Below are 16,871 nucleotides of genomic sequence, written 5' to 3' on the forward strand. Positions count from 1 at the left end.
AAGAAGACAGAGAGGCAGCTGGGAGTAGGCAGTACCCATGAACCCCTGAACACTGTCTTGCGACTTGCACACAATTCTGAAATGAGGCGGGGGAAAGGAGGTAATTTCCCCATCAAGGGCCATTCCGGGAAATCAGCCACCCCGCGTCTCCCAGGTGAGTGTTTCAGGCCTATGAGCCACTACTATAAATCTCGCCTGATCGAGCGCTGAGTGAGCAAGTGTGCTTGAATCCAAGAGGCATGCTTCTCTGGCTCAAGAGCTAGCAGGCCCTTCAGTGCTTCTGGTCTGGAAGTCTAAGGTGCAAGGGTCCAGGACTTGCAGAGGGTTACAACTACCAGAAAGGGTCTGCTTTTCACATCAGTGCCCTAGTTCAGATCACTGGCACAGGGCATCTTGACTACCTCTTTCCTTGCTAGAGACAAACAAAAAATCCTTGACAGAAAACATCAATTGCTATGGCACGCTTAGAGAGAGAGCCTCCGAATGGCACTGCTTTTCTGAAAGACGCTTCAGAAGATGTTTCAAATGCCTCTGCAGCAGCAGTCTAGTTGGTATAGGGGTATGATTCTCGCTTCGGGTGTGAGAGGACTTTGGTTCAAATCCCAGACAAACCCTTACCTTTATAGGTTCAGTCTGTGTTTTAAACAGGAGTATTTCTGCTTTTCACTCTTGTAAGATGTCATGTTGCAATGCAATACATGCTTTATACCTGCGTTGAGACGGTTCAGCATCATGAAGGTATGCGAGATTTCTTTGCAACTGCTTTTCTGTGCTGGAGCAGCAGTGCTCATAGGAACATTAAATGCACAGTGCTTCTCCATGGTAATTTCGGGTCCAGTTCTGAAATCACCTCTTGGAATGAAAGTGATGCCAGTTCCTTTCTTCCAAGGCAAGAGATCGTGTTCCGGAAGGCTCAGCTTTGAGCGTCATGAACATTGGCCCTCAGTCCTTGCATCCCAGTCCAATGCAGAGCCACATAAAGCAAGCAGGTGTGTCTGTTTCCATAGTGTGGTGGTTCCAGTACAATGCATAGCCACATGAAGCAAACCGGCAAGTGTGTCTGTTTGTGTAGTGTAGTGGTTATCATGCGCACCTCACATGCAAAAGGTCCCTGGTTCGAAGCCAAGCAAAAACAGCAAGTCGCTGGGCTTTTTCCCAGTATTTGCATTTCCTGACTCAGCTGACAGGCAAGTTGAGATAAAAGAGACTATGTCTATCCCTCACCATCGTGAGGTACTACACTCCTGGGGCATCTGTCACAGCTCACCAAGAGGAGTTGCGCCAGCTTACGTCAGTCAGTTGCTCACTGTTTGACCTTTGCATTGAAGCCTGAGCCTACCGCATTCAAGCCAGCCAAGGAAGGAAGGTATGAGAGCGAAAATAGCTTTCCTGCCCTCACCAAGAACACACACCTTGAGCAAATAAGGTGCCAGACTTACAAGGCCCAATCGCCAACGGAGCATCACTTTTAGTGACGCCCCGGTGGCACTATTCACTGCGCGGTATTTACAAGATGGCGTTCAGCCACTTTTTGTGGCTTAACACCACCTTGTAAATACGGCACCGTAGCATTCAGCGCTTTCCCTGGAAGGGGCGTGCAATGGGTGTTGCTGTGAGTGTGCCACAGCAACACCATAGCATTTTGATGCTGCTCCAGATTTAGGAGTTGTCGTAAATCTGCGTCAGCGCCAAAATCCAAAGCCATCCCAGGGGTATCGTTAGAGTGGCGCACTGAGGAGAAATGTTTTCATTTCTCCTCGTTTTTTCTCTTTCTATGTGTGCTGCATTCTGCAGCACACATAGAAGTAAGAGCAAATCACCATTGAAGATTTTTCTTTTGGCCAGGAAGGTGTCCCTTCCTGCACAAAAACAATTTCCCCCTCAACGCAGTCATCCTTGTACCATGGTGCAAGAACGGCTGCGTTGGCGCTCAGCAGCTAATTTAGAGCTGGCGCAGGGGGAAGCACAGGGGTGCGCTGTATTCTACTAAATACGGCTCTTCCCTGCATTTTGAAAATGACGGAGCGTGGGGCTTGCAAATTTGGCACAGCGTCGCGCTCAGTCATTTTCTTGTAAATCTGGGACAAAATGTCTAAAGGATAGAGGCTTTTTATGTCATGTTCGATGACGACCATGCAAATGACTCTAGTCATACTGCAGAAGAGAGCACCATGTGGCGTTTCTTGCTTTGGGATGTAGTCTCCCACTCTCTGCCACCAACCCTCGGAGCAGGGTGGGAGCCGTAGCGCTTCTGTGCCCAGGCTCGTTGGTCTAGGGGTTTGATTCTCGCTTCGGGTGCGAGAGGTCCCGGGTTCAAATCCCGGACGAGCCCATTTTAGCGGAAAACAATCAAATCCTGCTCAAAATACACAACCCCTCAACATTTCTCATTCCACTCGAAGCATTGTTGCGCAAAACATATTTTTTGCCTCAGGCGAAAAATGGATTACAATGCCTTGGCTTCCTTCCTGCTTGCTCTCAGTGCGCCCTGTGTGATGATTTCACAGGCTTGCGTTCCTGGCATTTAGGCATCAGATATTTGTCCGTCTCTGCCCGCAGCTGTGACTTTTCAGGACGTCTGAGTGTATGCATGCTGGCTGACACCGCTGCAATTTTCACACTTACCCCTCGCATTCTGAGCAACTGCTGATGTATAGAGGAAATCGGGCAAACATATGAGGGGAACTGTGCTCCTTCAGTCAAGCCAGCAAGCTTGTTTCTGTAGAGTAGTGGTTATCACATTTGCCTCCCACGCAAAAGGTCCCCGGTTCGACACTGGCCAGCAGTAGCTTTTGTGTTTGCTCACTAAAACCTTAGTCTCTCTCAATGCACACTTAGACAGAAATGACCTTTAAAAACTTGTGACCTGTGTAAAATGTGCTTTACTATTGCAGGACGATAAAAAGTTATCTGCATCCCTCGGTGGTCGTGCATGTGCCTTGTTTCTTGTTCTGTTTTTTTTTTTTTCTTGGCCATGTTATATTGTGGGGCCTTTAAAGCTGTGACTTTGATAGGAACATTGCAAGCGGCAGCATCAACAAGTGCAGACTGAAGAGTCAGACCTGCACAATGTTTTGGCTGTCAGGATGGCCGAGTGGTCTAAGGTGCCAGACTCAAGAGAGCTTGATCTTCAGTGAAGCTGAGCCTTCTGGTCTCTTTCATGGAGGCGTGGGTTCAAATCCCACTCCTAACAGGTGTGTTTTCTTACCTTAAATCTTGCTCTGCTTGCACAGCCAGCTCCTCACACCACTATCTTTGGAAGCTGCTGTGGCATGTGAGGTGAAATCCACCAACCCATCGGCTGGGCCCTCAATCAAAATTCTGGTAATTACTGGAAGGGGCATCTCAGGCACACCTTCTGTTAGAGCTGCACTTTATGGCAGTAACTACCATGCTGGTTTCTACTTAAGCAGTTGATTCTATCGTTTGAAGTGAGTCTCTCCTGCCACCTTTTGGGCAAAGAAGACACTGCCCCTGCAACAACACAGGCAGACAAGCTCAAACTGGGTTTCTTGGTTAGGTGGGCGGAGCATATTGGCAATGGTGCCTCCTCGTGACTTGCAATTTACATGAAGAAGACAGAGAGGCAGCTGGGAGTAGGCAGTACCCATGAACCCCTGAACACTGTCTTGCGACTTGCACACAATTCTGAAATGAGGCGGGGGAAAGGAGGTGATTTCCCCATCAAGGGCCATTCCGGGAAATCAGCCACCCCGCGTCTCCCAGGTGAGTCTTTCAGGCCTATGAGCCACTACTATAAATCGAGCCTGATCGAGCGCTGAGTGAGCAAGTGTGCTTGAATCCAAGAGGCATGCTTCTCTGGCTCAAGAGCTAGCAGGCCCTTCAGTGCTTCTGGTCTCGAAGTCTAAGGTGCAAGGGTCCAGGACTTGCAGAGGGTTACAACTACCAGAAAGGGTCTGCTTTTCACATCAGTGCCCTAGTTCAGCTCACTGGCACAGGGCATCTTGACTACCTTTTTCCTTGCTAGAGACAAACAAAAAATCCTTGACAGAAAACATCAATTGCTATGGCACGCTTAGAGAGAGAGCCTCTGAATGGCCCTGCTTTTCTGAAAGACGCTTCAGAAGATGTTTCAAATGCCTCTGCAGCAGCAGTCTAGTTGGTATAGGGGTATGATTCTCGCTTCGGGTGTGAGAGGACCTTGGTTCAAATCCCAGACAAACCCTTACCTTTATAGGTTCAGTCTGTGTTTTAAACAGGAGTATTTCTGCTTTTCACTCTTGTAAGATGTCATGTTGCAATGCAATACATGCTTTATACCTGCGTTGAGACGGTTCAGCATCATGAAGGTATGCAATATTTCTTTGCAACTGCTTTTCTGTGCTGGAGCAGCAGTGCTCATAGGAACATTAAATGCACAGTGCTTCTCCATGGTAATTTCGGGTCCAGTTCTGAAATCACCTCTTGGAATGAAAGTGATGCCAGTTCCTTTCTTCCAAGGCAAGAGATCGTGTTCCGGAAGGCTCAGCTTTGAGCGTCATGAACATTGGCCCTCAGTCCTTGCATCCCAGTCCAATGCAGAGCCACATAAAGCAAGCAGCTGTGTCTGTTTCCATAGTGTGGTGGTTCCAGTACAATGCATAGCCACATGAAGCAAACAGGCAAGTGTGTCTGTTTGTGTAGTGTAGTGGTTATCATGCGCACCTCACATGCAAAAGGTCCCTGGTTCGAAACCAAGCCAAAACAGCAAGTCGCTGGGCTTTTTCCCAGTATTTGCATTTCCTGACTCAGCTGACAGGCAAGCTGAGATAAAAGAGACTGTGTCTATCCCTCACCATCGTGAGGTACTACGCTCCTGGGGCATCTGTCACAGCTCATCAAGAGGAGTTGCGCCAGCTTACGTCAGTCAGTTGCTCACTGTTTGACCTTTGATTGAAGCCTGAGCCTACCGCATTCAAGCCAGCCAAGGAAGGAAGGGATGAGAGCGAAAATAGCTTTCCTTCCCTCACCAAGAACACACACCTTGAGCAAATAAGGTGCCAGACTTACAAGGCCCAATCGCCAACGGAGCATCACTTTTAGTGACGCCCCAGTGGCACTATGCACTGCGCGGTATTTACAAGATGGCGTTCAGCCACTTTTTGTGGCTTAACACCACCTTGTAAATACGGCACCTTAGCATTCAGCGCTTTCCCTGGAAGGGGCGTGCAATGGGTGTTGCTGTGAGTGTGCCACAGCAACACCATAGCATTTTGATGCTGCTCCAGATTTAGGAGTTGTCGTAAATCTGCGTCAGCGCCAAAATCCAACGCCATCCCAGGGGTATCGTTAGAGTGGCGCACTGAGGAGAAATGTTTTCATTTCTCCTCGTTTTTTCTCTTTCTATGTGTGCTGCAGAATGCAGCACACATAGAAGTAAGAGCAAATCACCATTGAAGATTTTTCTTTTGGCCAGGAAGGTGTCCCTTCCTGCACAAAAACAATTTCCCCCTCAACGCAGTCATCCTTGTACCATGGTGCAAGAACGGCTGCGTTGGCGCTCAGCAGCTAATTTAGAGCTGGCGCAGGGAGAAGCACAGGGGTGCGCTGTATTATACTGTACTTAATACGGCGCTTCCCTGCATTTTGAAAATGACGGAGCGTGGGGCTTGCAAATTGTCGCACAGCGTCGCGCTCAGTCATTTTCTTGTAAATCTGGGACAAAATGTCTAAGGGATAGAGGCTTTTTATGTCATGTTCGATGACGACCATGCAAATGACTCTAGTCATACTGCAGAAGAGAGCACCATGTGGCGTTTCTTGCTTTGGGATGTAGTCTCCCACTCTCTGCCACCAACCCTCGGAGCAGGGTGGGAGCCGTAGCGCTTCTGTGCCCAGACTCGTTGGTCTAGGGGTATGATTCTCGCTTCGGGTGCGAGAGGTCCCGGGTTCAAATCCCGGACGAGCCCATTTTAGCGGAAAACAATCAAATCCTGCTCAAAATACACAACCCCTCAACATTTCTCATTCCACTCGAAGCATTGTTGCGCAAAACATATTTTTTGCCTCAGGCGAAAAATGGATTACAATGCCTTGGCTTCCTTCCTGCTTGCTCTCAGTGCGCCCTGTGTGATGATTTCACAGGCTTGCGTTCCTGGCATTTAGGCATCAGATATTTGTCTGTCTCTGCCCGCAGCTGTGACTTTTCAGGACGTCTGAGTGTATGCATGCTGGCTGACACCGCTGCAATTTTCACACTTACCCCTCGCATTCTGAGCAACTGCTGATCAAGTATAGAGGAAATCGGGCAAACATATGAGGGGAACTGTGCTACTTCAGTCAAGCCAGCAAGCTTGTTTCTGTAGTGTAGTGGTTATCACATTTGCCTCACACGCAAAAGGTCCCTGGTTCGACACTGGGCAGCAGTAGCTTTTGTGTTTGCTCACTAAAACCTCAGTCTCTCTCAATGCACACTTAGACAGAAATGACCTTTAAAAACTTGTGACCTGTGTAAAATGTGCTTTACTATTGCAGGACGATAAAAAGTTATCTGCATCCCTCGGTGGTCGTGCATGTGCCTTGTTTCTTGTTCTGTTTTTTTTTTTTTTCTTGGCCATGTTATATTGTGGGGCCTTTAAAGCTGTGACTTTGATAGGAACATTGCAAGCGGCAGCATCAACAAGTGCAGACTGAAGAGTCAGACCTGCACAATGTTTTGGCTGTCAGGATGGCCGAGTGGTCTAAGGTGCCAGACTCAAGACAGCTTGATCTTCAGTGAAGCTGAGCCTTCTTGTCTTTTCATGGAGGCGTGGGTTCAAATCCCACTCCTAACAGGTGTGTTTTCTTACCTTAAATCTTGTTCTGCTTGCACAGCCAGCTCCTCACACCACTATCTTTGGAAGCTGCTGTGGCATGTGAGGAGAAATCCACCAACCCATCGGCTGGGCCCTCAATCAAAATTCTGTGTATTACTGGAAGGGGCATCTCAGGCACACCTTCTGTTAGAGCTGCACTTTATGACAGTAACTACCATGCTGGTTTCTACTTAAGCAGTTGATTCTATCGTTTGAAGTGAGTTTCTCCTGCCACCTTTTGGGCAAAGAAGACACTGCCCCTGCAACAACACAGGCAGACAAGCTCAAACTGGGTTTCTTGGTTAGGTGGGCGGAGCATATTGGCAATGGTGCCTCCTCGTGACTTGCAATTTACATGAAGAAGACAGAGAGGCAGCTGGGAGTAGGCAGTACCCATGAACCCCTGAACACTGTCTTGCGACTTGCACACAATTCTGAAATGAGGCGGGGGAAAGGAGGTGATTTCCCCATCAAGGGCCATTCCGGGAAATCAGCCACCCCGCGTCTCCCAGGTGAGTGTTTCAGGCCTATGAGCCACTACTATCAATCTCACCTGATCGAGCCTGATCGAGCGCTGAGTAAGCAAGTGTGCTTGAATCCAAGAGGCATGCTTCTCTGGCTCAAGAGCTAGCAGGCCCTTCAGTGCTTCTGGTCTGGAAGTCTAAGGTGCAAGGGTCCAGGACTTGCAGAGGGTTACAACTACCAGAAAGGGTCTGCTTTTCACATCAGTGCCCTAGTTCAGCTCACTGGCACAGGGCATCTTGACTACCTCTTTCCTTGCTAGAGACAAACAAAAAATCCTTGACAGAAAACATCAATTGCTATGGCACGCTTAGAGAGAGAGCCTCCGAATGGCCCTGCTTTTCTGAAAGACGCTTCAGAAGATGTTTCAAATGCCTCTGCAGCAGCAGTCTAGTTGGTATAGGGGTATGATTCTCGCTTCGGGTGTGAGAGGACCTTGGTTCAAATCCCAGACAAACCCTTACCTTTATAGGTTCAGTCTGTGTTTTAAACAGGAGTATTTCTGCTTTTCACTCTTGTAAGATGTCATGTTGCAATGCAATACATGCTTTATACCTGCGTTGAGACGGTTCAGCATCATGAAGGTATGCGAGATTTCTTTGCAACTGCTTTTCTGTGCTGGAGCAGCAGTGCTCATAGGAACATTAAATGCACAGTTCTTCTCCATGGTAATTTCGGGTCCAGTTCTGAAATCACCTCTTGGAATGAAAGTGATGCCAGTTCCTTTCTTCCAAGGCAAGAGATCGTGTTCCGGAAGGCTCAGCTTTGAGCGTCATGAACATTGGCCCTCAGTCCTTGCATCCCAGTCCAATGCAGAGCCACATAAAGCAAGCAGGTGTGTCTGTTTCCATAGTGTGGTGGTTCCAGTACAATGCATAGCCACATGAAGCAAACCGGCAAGTGTGTCTGTTTGTGTAGTGTAGTGGTTATCATGCGCACCTCACATGCAAAAGGTCCCTGGATCGAAGCCAAGCAAAAACAGCAAGTCGCTGGGCTTTTTCCCAGTATTTGCATTTCCTGACTCAGCTGACAGGCAAGTCAAGATAAAAGAGACTATGTCTATCCCTTACCATCGTGAGGTACTACACTCCTGGGGCATCTGTCACAGCTCACCAAGAGGAGTTGCGCCAGCTTACGTCAGTCAGTTGCTCACTGTTTGACCTTTGCATTGAAGCCTGAGCCTACCGCATTCAAGCCAGCCAAGGAAGGAAGGTATGAGAGCGAAAATAGCTTTCCTGCCCTCACCAAGAACACACACCTTGAGCAAATAAGGTGCCAAACTTACAAGGCCCAATCGCCAACGGAGCATCACTTTTAGTGACGCCCCGGTGGCACTATGCACTGCGCGGTATTTACAAGATGGAGTTCAGCCACTTTTTGTGGCTTAACACCACCTTGTAAATACGGCACCGTAGCATTCAGCGCTTTCCCTGGAAGGGGCGTGCAATGGGTGTTGCTGTGAGTGTGCCACAGCAACACCATAGCATTTTGATGCTGCTCCAGATTTAGGAGTTGTCTTAAATCTGCGTCAGCGCCAAAATCCAAAGCCATCCCAGGGGTATCGTTAGAGTGGCGCACTGAGGAGAAATGTTTTCATTTCTCCTCGTTTTTTCTCTTTCTATGTGTGCTGCATTCTGCAGCACACATAGAAGTAAGAGCAAATCACCATTGAAGATTTTTCTTTTGGCCAGGAAGGTGTCCCTTCCTGCACAAAAACAATTTCCCCCTCAACGCAGTCATCCTTGTACCATGGTGCAAGAACGGCTGCGTTGGCGCTCAGCAGCTAATTTAGAGCTGGCGCAGGGGGAAGCACAGGGGTGCGCTGTATTCTACTAAATACTGCTCTTCCCTGCATTTTGAAAATGACGGAGCGTGGGGCTTGCAAATTTGGCACAGCTTAGTCATTTTCTTGTAAATCTGGGACAAAATGTCTAAAGGATAGAGGCTTTTTATGTCATGTTCGATGACGACCATGCAAATGACTCTAGTCATACTGCAGAAGAGAGCACCATGTGGCGTTTCTTGCTTTGGGATGTAGTCTCCCACTCTCTGCCACCAACCCTCGGAGCAGGGTGGGAGCCATAGCACTTCTGTGCCCAGGCTCGTTGGTCTAGGGGTATGATTCTCGCTTCGGGTGCGAGAGGTCCCGGGTTCAAATCCCAGACGAGCCCATTTTAGCCGAAAACAATCAAATCCTGCTCAAAATACACAACCCCTCAACATTTCTCATTCCACTCGAAGCATTGTTGCGCAAAACATATTTTTTGCCTCAGGCGAAAAATGGATTACAATGCCTTGGCATCCTTCCTGCTTGCTCTCAGTGCGCCCTGTGTGATGATTTCACAGGCTTGCGTACCTGGCATTTAGGCATCAGATATTTGTCTATCTCTGCCCGCAGCTCTGACTTTTCAGGACGTCTGAGTGTATGCATGCTGGCTGACACCGCTGCAATTTTCACACTTACCCCTCGCATTCTGAGCAACTGCTGATCAAGTATAGAGGAAATCGGGCAAACATATGAGGGGAACTGTGCTCCTTCAGTCAAGCCAGCAAGCTTGTTTCTGTAGTGTAGTGGTTATCACATTTGCCTCTCACGCAAAAGGTCCCCGGTTCGACACTGGGCAGCAGTAGCTTTTGTGTTTGCTCACTAAAACCTAAGTCTCTCTCAATGCACACTTAGACAGAAATGACCTTTAAAAACTTGTGACCTGTGTAAAATGTGCTTTACTATTGCAGGACGATAAAAAGTTATCTGCATCCCTCGGTGGTCGTGCATGTGCCTTGTTTCTTGTTCTGTTTTTTTTCTTCTTTTCTTGGCCATGTTATATTGTGGGGCCTTTAAAGCTGTGACTTTGATAGGAACATTGCAAGCGGCAGCATCAACAAGTGCAGAATGAAGAGTCAGACCTGCACAATGTTTTGGCTGTCAGGATGGCCGAGTGGTCTAAGGTGCCACACTCAAGAGAGCTTGATCTTCAGTGAAGCTGAGCCTTCTGGTCTCTTCATGGAGGCGTGGGTTCAAATCCCACTCCTAACAGGTGTGTTTTCTTACCTTAAAGCTTGCTCTGCTTGCACAGCCAGCTCCTCACACCACTATCTTTGGAAGCTGCTGTGGCATGTGAGGAGAAATCCACCAACCCATCGGCTGGGCCCTCAATCAAAATTCTGTGTATTACTGGAAGGGGCATCTCAGGCACACCTTCTGTTAGAGCTGCACTTTATGACAGTAAAAACCATGCTGGTTTCCACTTAAGCAGTTGATTCTATCGTTTGAAATGAGTCTCTCCTGCCACCTTTTGGGCAAAGAAGACACTGCCCCTGCAACAACACAGGCAGACAAGCTCAAACTGGGTTTCTTGGTTAGGTGGGCGGAGCATATTGGCAATGGTGCCTCCTCGTGACTTGCAATTTACATGAAGAAGACAGAGAGGCAACTGGGAGTAGGCAGTACCCATGAACCCCTGAACACTGTCTTGTGACTTGCACACAATTCTGAAATGAGGCGGGGGAAAGGAGGTGATTTCCCCATCAAGGGCCATTCCGGGAAATCAGCCACCCTGCGTCTCCCAGGTGAGTGTTTCAGGCCTATGAGCCACTACTATAAATCTCGCCTGATCGAGCGCTGAGCGAGCAAGTGTGCTTGAACCCAAGAGGCATCCTTCTTTGGCTCAAGAGCTAGCAGGCCCTTCAGTGCTTCTGGTCTGGAAGTCTAAGGTGCAAGGGTCCAGGACTTGCAGAGGGTTACAATTAACAGAAAGGGTCTGCTTTTCACATCAGTGCCCTAGTTCAGCTCACTGGCACAGGGCATCTTGCCTACCTCTTTCCTTGCTAGAGACAAACAAAAAATCCTCGACTGAAACATCAATTGCTATGGCACGCTTAGAGAGAGAGCTTCCGAATGGCCCTGCTTTTCTGAAAGACGCTTCAGAAGATGTTTCAAATGCCTCTGCAGCAGCAGTCTAGTTGGTATAGGGGTATGATTCTCGCTTCGGGTGTGAGAGGACCTTGGTTCAAATCCCAGACAAACCCTTACCTTTATAGGTTCAGTCTGTGTTTTAAACAGGAGTATTTCTGCTTTTCACTCTTGTAAGATGTCATGTTGCAATGCAATACATGCTTTATACCTGCGTTGAGACGGTTCAGCATCATGAAGGTATGCGAGATTTCTTTGCAACTGCTTTTCTGTGCTGGAGCAGCAGTGCTCATAGGAACATTAAATGCACAGTGCTTCTCCATGGTAATTTCGGGTCCAGTTCTGAAATCACCTCTTGGAATGAAAGTGATGCCAGTTCCTTTCTTCCAAGGCAAGAGATCGTGTTCCGGAAGGCTCAGCTTTGAGCATCATGAACATTGGCCCTCAGTCCTTGCATCCCAGTCCAATGCAGAGCCACATAAAGCAAGCAGGTGTGTCTGTTTCCATAGTGTGGTGGTTCCAGTACAATGCATAGCCACATGAAGCAAACCGGCAAGTGTGTCTGTTTGTGTAGTGTAGTTTTTATCATGCGCACCTCACATGCAAAAGGTCCCTGGTTCGAAGCCAAGCAAAAACAGCAAGTTGCTGGGCTTTTTCCCAGTATTTGCATTTCCTGACTCAGCTGACAGGCGAGCTGAGATAAAAGAGACTGTGTCTATCCCTCACCATCGTGAGGTACTACGCTCCTGGGGCATCTGTCACAGCTCACCAAGAGGAGTTGCGCCAGCTTACGTCAGTCAGTTGCTCACTGTTTGACCTTTGCATTGAAACCTGAGCCTACCGCATTCAAGCCAGCCAAGGAAGGAAGGTATGAGAGCGAAAATAGCTTTCCTGCCCTCACCAAGAACACACACCTTGAGCAAATAAGGTGCCAGACTTACAAGGCCCAATCGCCAACGGAGCATCACTTTTAGTGACGCCCCGGTGGCACTATGCACTGCGCGGTATTTACAAGATGGCGTTCAGCCACTTTTTGTGGCTTAACACCACCTTGTAAATACGGCACCTTAGCATTCAGCGCTTTCCCTGGAAGGGGCGTGCAATGGGTGTTGCTGTGAGTGTGCCACAGCAACACCATAGCATTTTGATGCTGCTCCAGATTTAGGAGTTGTCGTAAATCTGCGTCAGCGCCAAAATCCAACGCCATCCCAGGGGTATCGTTAGAGTGGCGCACTGAGGAGAAATGTTTTCATTTCTCCTCGTTTTTTCTCTTTCTATGTGTGCTGCATTCTGCAGCACACATAGAAGTAAGAGCAAATCACCATTGAAGATTTTTCTTTTGGCCAGGAAGGTGTCCCTTCCTGCACAAAAACAATTTCCCCCTCAACGCAGTCATCCTTGTACCATGGTGCAAGAACGGCTGCGTTGGCGCTCAGCAGCTAATTTAGAGCTGGCGCAGGGGGAAGCACAGGGGTGCGCTGTATTCTACTAAATACGGCACTTCCCTGCATTTTGAAAATGACGGAGCGTGGGGCTTGCAAATTTGGCACAGCGTCGCGCTCAGTCATTTTCTTGTAAATCTGGGACAAAATGTCTAAAGGATAGAGGCTTTTTATGTCATGTTCGATGACGACCATGCAAATGACTCTAGTCATACTGCAGAAGAGAGCACCATGTGGCGTTTCTTGCTTTGGGATGTAGACTCCCACTCTCTGCCACCAACCCTCGGAGCAGGGTGGGAGCCGTAGCGCTTCTGTGCCCAGGCTCGTTGGTCTAGGGGTATGATTCTTGCTTCGGGTGCGAGAGGTCCCGGGTTCAAATCCCGGACGAGCCCATTTTAGCGGAAAACAATCAAATCCTGCTCAAAATACACAACCCCTCAACATTTCTCATTCCACTCGAAGCATTGTTGCGCAAAACATATTTTTTGCCTCAGGTGAAAAATGGATTACAATGCCTTGGCTTCCTTCCTGCTTGCTCTCAGTGCGCCCTGTGTGATGATTTCACAGGCTTGCGTTCCTGGCATTTAGGCATCAGATATTTGTCTGTCTCTGCCCGCAGCTGTGACTTTTCAGGACGTCTGAGTGTATGCATGCTGGCTGACACCGCTGCAATTTTCACACTTACCCCTCGCATTCTGAGCAACTGCTGATCAAGTATAGAGGAAATCGGGCAAACATATGAGGGGAACTGTGCTCCTTCAGTCAAGCCAGCAAGCTTGTTTCTGTAGTGTAGTGGTTATCACATTTGCCTCACACGCAAAAGGTCCCCGGTTCGACACTGGGCAGCAGTAGCTTTTGTGTTTGCTCACTAAAACCTCAGTCTCTCTCAATGCACACTTAGACAGAAATGACCTTTAAAAACTTGTGACCTGTGTAAAATGTGCTTTACTATTGCAGGACGATAAAAAGTTATCTGCATCCCTCGGTGGTCGTGCATGTGCCTTGTTTCTTGTTCTGTTTTTTTTTTTTTCTTGGCCATGTTATATTGTGGGGCCTTTAAAGCTGTGACTTTGATAGGAACATTGCAAGCGGCAGCATCAACAAGTGCAGACTGAAGAGTCAGACCTGCACAATGTTTTGGCTGTCAGGATGGCCGAGTGCTCTAAGGTGCCAGACTCAAGAGAGCTTGATCTTCAGTGAAGCTGAGCCTTCTGGTCTCTTCATGGAGGCGTGGGTTCAAATCCCACTCCTATCAGGTGTGTTTTCTTACATTAAATCTTGCTCTGCTTGCACAGCCAGCTCCTCACACCACTATCTTTGGAAGCTGCTGTGGCATGTGAGGAGAAATCCACCAACCAATCGGCTGGGCCCTCAATCAAAATTCTGGTAATTACTGGAAGGGGCATCTCAGGCACACCTTCTGTTAGAGCTGCACTTTATGACAGTAACTACCATGCTGGTTTCTACTTAAGCAGTTGATTCTATCGTTTGAAGTGAGTCTCTCCTGCCACCTTTTAGGCAAAGAAGACACTGCCCCTGCAACAACACAGGCAGACAAGCTCAAACTGGGTTTCTTGGTTAGGTGGGCAGAGCATATTGGCAATGGTGCCTCCTCGTGACTTGCAATTTACATGAAGAAGACAGAGAGGCAGCTGGGAGTAGGCAGTACCCATGAACCCCTGAACACTGTCTTGCGACTTGCACACAATTCTGAAATGAGGCGGGGGAAAGGAGGTGATTTCCCCATCAAGGGCCATTCCGGGAAATCAGCCACCCCGCGTCTCCCAGGTGAGTGTTTCAGGCCTATGAGCCACTACTATAAATCGAGCCTGATCGAGCGCTGAGTGAGCAAGTGTGCTTGAATCCAAGAGGCATGCTTCTCTGGCTCAAGAGCTAGCAGGCCCTTCAGTGCTTCTGGTCTGGAAGTCTAAGGTGCAAGGGTCCAGGACTTGCAGAGGGTTACAACTACCAGAAAGGGTTTGCTTTTCACATCAGTGCCCTAGTTCAGCTCACTGGCACAGGGCATCTTGACTACCTCTTTCCTTGCTAGAGACAAACAAAAAATCCTTGACAGAAAACATCAATTGCTATGGCACGCTTAGAGAGAGAGCCTCCGAATGGCCCTGCTTTTCTGAAAGACGCTTCAGAAGATGTTTCAAATGCCTCTGCAGCAGCAGTCTAGTTGGTATAGGGGTATGATTCTTGCTTCGGGTGTGAGAGGACCTTGGTTCAAATCCCAGACAAACCCTTACCTTTATAGGTTCAGTCTGTGTTTTAAACAGGAGTATTTCTGCTTTTCACTCTTGTAAGATGTCATGTTGCAATGCAATACATGCTTTATACCTGCGTTGAGACGGTTCAGCATCATGAAGGTATGCGAGATTTCTTTGCAACTGCTTTTCTGTGCTGGAGCAGCAGTGCTCATAGGAACATTAAATGCACAGTGCTTCTCCCTGGTAATTTCGGGTCCAGTTCTGAAATCACCTCTTGGAATGAAAGTGATGCCAGTTCCTTTCTTCCAAGGCAAGAGGTCGTGTTCCGGAAGGCTCAGCTTTGAGCGTCATGAACATTGGCCCTCAGTCCTTGCATCCCAGTCCAATGCAGAGCCACATAAAGCAAGCAGGTGTGTCTGTTTCCATACTGTGGTGGTTCCAGTACAATGCATAGCCACATGAAGCAAACCGGCAAGTGTGTCTGTTTGTGTAGTGTAGTGGTTATCATGCGCACCTCACATGCAAAAGGTCCCTGGTTCGAAGCCAAACAAAAACAGCAAGTCGCTGGGCTTTTTCCCAGTATTTGCATTTCCTGACTCAGCTGACAGGCAAGTTGAGATAAAAGAGACTATGTCTATCCCTCACCATCGTGAGGTACTACGCTCCTGGGGCATCTGTCACAGCTCACCAAGAGGAGTTGCGCCAGCTTACGTCAGTCAGTTACTCACTGTTTGACCTTTGCATTGAAGCCTGAGCCTACCGCATTCAAGCCAGCCAAGGAAGGTATGAGAGCGAAAATAGCTTTCCTGCCCTCACCAAGAACACACACCTTGAGCAAATAAGGTGCCAGACTTACAAGGCCCAATCGCCAACGGAGCATCACTTTTAGTGACGCCCCGGTGGCACTATGCACTGCGCGGTATTTACAAGATGGCGTTCAGCCACTTTTTGTGGCTTAACACCACCTTGTAAATACGGCACCGTAGCATTCAGCGCTTTCCCTGGAAGGGGCGTGCAATGGGTGTTGCTGTGAGTGTGCCACAGCAACACCATAGCATTTTGATGCTGCTCCAGATTTAGGAGTTGTCGTAAATCTGCGTCAGCGCCAAAATCCAACGCCATCCCAGGGGTATCGTTAGAGTGGCGCACTGAGGAGAAATGTTTTCATTTCTCCTCGTTTTTTCTCTTTCTATGTGTGCTGCATTCTGCAGCACACATAGAAGTAAGAACAAATCACCATTGAAGATTTTTCTTTTGGCCAGGAAGGTGTCCCTTCCTGCACCAAAACAATTTCCCCCTCAACGCAGTCATCCTTGTACCATGGTGCAAGAACGGCTGCGTTGGCGCTCAGCAGCTAATTTAGAGCTGGCGCAGGGGGACGCACAGGGGTGCGCTGTATTCTACTAAATACGGCGCTTCCCTGCATTTTGAAAATGACGGAGCATGGGGCTTGCAAATTTGGCACAGCGTCGCGCTCAGTCATTTTCTTGTAAATCTGGGACAAAATGTCTAAAGGATAGAGGCTTTTTATGTCATGTTCGATGACGACCATGCAAATGACTCTAGTCATACTGCAGAAGAGAGCACCATGTGGCGTTTCTTGCTTTGGGATGTAGTCTCCCACTCTCTGCCACCAACCCTCGGAGCAGGGTGGGAGCCGTAGCGCTTCTGTGCCCAGGCTCGTTGGTCTAGGGGTATGATTCTCGCTTCGGGTGCGAGAGGTCCCGGGTTCAAATCCCATACGAGCCCATTTTAGCGGAAAACAATCAAATCCTGCTCAAAATACACAACCCCTCAACATTTCTCATTCCACTCGAAGCATTGTTGCGCAAAACATATTTTTTGCCTCAGGCGAAAAATGGATTACAATGCCTTGGCTTCCTTCCTGCTTGCTCTCAGTGCGCCCTGTGTGATGATTTCACAGGCTTGCGTTCCTGGCATTTAGGCATGAGATATTTGTCTGTCTCTGCCCGCAGCTGTGACTTTT

General features: G+C 48.4%; 4 non-coding genes across 4 annotated transcripts; all 4 read left to right on the plus strand.

The window, feature by feature from the left end:
- The first annotated feature begins 2,260 nt into the window (after positions 1–2,260).
- On the plus strand, positions 2,261–2,332 carry TRNAP-CGG (transfer RNA proline (anticodon CGG)). The gene has a single exon. It is a non-coding gene; the product is annotated as a tRNA-Pro (tRNA).
- A 3,505-nt stretch (positions 2,333–5,837) lies between these two features.
- On the plus strand, positions 5,838–5,910 carry TRNAP-CGG (transfer RNA proline (anticodon CGG)). Its single transcript has one exon. It is a non-coding gene; the product is annotated as a tRNA-Pro (tRNA).
- A 3,505-nt stretch (positions 5,911–9,415) lies between these two features.
- On the plus strand, positions 9,416–9,487 carry TRNAP-CGG (transfer RNA proline (anticodon CGG)). The gene has a single exon. It is a non-coding gene; the product is annotated as a tRNA-Pro (tRNA).
- A 3,504-nt stretch (positions 9,488–12,991) lies between these two features.
- TRNAP-CGG (transfer RNA proline (anticodon CGG)) lies at positions 12,992–13,063 on the plus strand. Its single transcript has one exon. It is a non-coding gene; the product is annotated as a tRNA-Pro (tRNA).
- Positions 13,064–16,871: the final 3,808 nt, after the last annotated feature.

The sequence above is a fragment of the Pleurodeles waltl genome, unplaced genomic scaffold (genome assembly GCF_031143425.1).
Source record: "Pleurodeles waltl isolate 20211129_DDA unplaced genomic scaffold, aPleWal1.hap1.20221129 scaffold_91, whole genome shotgun sequence".
Taxonomy (NCBI): Eukaryota; Metazoa; Chordata; class Amphibia; order Caudata; family Salamandridae; genus Pleurodeles; species Pleurodeles waltl.